Source organism: Alligator sinensis, unplaced genomic scaffold (assembly GCF_000455745.1).
Source record: "Alligator sinensis unplaced genomic scaffold, ASM45574v1 scaffold277_1, whole genome shotgun sequence".
NCBI classification, from domain to species: Eukaryota; Metazoa; Chordata; order Crocodylia; family Alligatoridae; genus Alligator; species Alligator sinensis.
Genome location: NW_005841899.1, coordinates 2,424,880 through 2,426,327, shown reverse-complemented (window position 1 = coordinate 2,426,327; position 1,448 = coordinate 2,424,880).

The window sequence follows — 1,448 nt, the reverse complement described above, 5'->3', positions numbered from 1 at the left end:
GTGCGGCAGCTTGCAGTGGCAGGAGCCCCCCTCCCCAAGTCCCACGTCTCCCTGCCCATTGAGCAGCTTGTCCCTGCCCCAATCCCTCCCTCACGGTGGGGGCCTTGATCTGCACCTCCCCCCGACACTCCTTCCCTTCCCCCCTCCACCCACAACAGACTTACCTGCTGGAGGCAACTGTCCAGTGTCCTCAAGGACTGCTGCCTGTATAGTCTATGGCCGAATCTCTCCAAATTGATTCGGAGGCTTCTGAATTGATTTGGACCTTTTAACGGGTCTCTCAATTTGTTTCGGATTTGGAGATTCGACTGCTGAATCAGGCCAAATCTCCGAATTGAATCGGCTACTGGAGCTTCGTACAGCCCTAGTGGGCTTGTGGGCTCTGGCCTGCTGTAACCTGCTAAAAGCATCATGGAGGTGACTTGTACCACAGATGTGAACCCCGCTTCTGGCCAACTCTGGTTCACATTACTTAAATGTGGAGTGATATTAATGAGTGCTAAGGAAAGAAAGGTAGGGTAAAGGTGTTTGTTCAAGCACGAAGATGCATGAGGATATTCCCAGCATGCATAAAAGCTAGTTTGAAGGAAGCTTGAATGTGCCAACTATTGTCTAACATCCACCTGTCTGTACGTTGTGACTGTCCTTTCATCTGCCCGTGCCTTGGGAACAGAACAAAAAGGACAGAAAAGCTACTGTCTAGACAGTGCCAAAATTTGTAGAGCCTCCTTTTGGACTCACAGCACAAGCTATACGTGATTAAACTCTATCCCAGATTGAAATATGGGGCAAACTATTGAGGTAAGGAACAAAAATCCCTACTTTTGTGCCTGTCATAGAATTAAGTTATAAACTTTCCAAACTGAGCTTACAGGCAATATTGTCTTATTGAAAGCTGTGGAACAAAATCCCACCTTGTTTTTTTTAATATCCACTTTAATCCTGACTTATAAATTGAATGGCTGTTTTCTCTAAACTGTAACGGTCTTAAGCTGACAGGCTTATGAGTAGCAATCAGTCTCAGAGGGAGTATATAAGAGCAGCTGAAATATTGCAGGGGATGGGTAGACATTTCAGTGCAATAACTACAATAGTTTATAGTGTTTAGGACACTGTCAGCTCAGACTAGCACTGAATCAGAGGGTTTAAGGCGGTCACCAGATTTTCATATAAAAGGAAACCTGGCTGGAGTATCTGACGACCCAGGGTAATTTAAACCGAATTCTTTTTTTATGTGGAAAGGAACTACAAACATGTCAAATCCACTGGACTGAATTTTGCATTGTTCAAACCATCTGTAACGGCACTCACAGAAAGTTGGCCTGTAATCTTTGCTGGTTGATGCTGAGACAGTAGCATTACTCCTTCCTTTCTTATGGTAATACAGGGGGTGGGGAAGAGGCAAATTGGGCCATCAACCTACCAGGACCAATGTGCTGAGTTTTGAG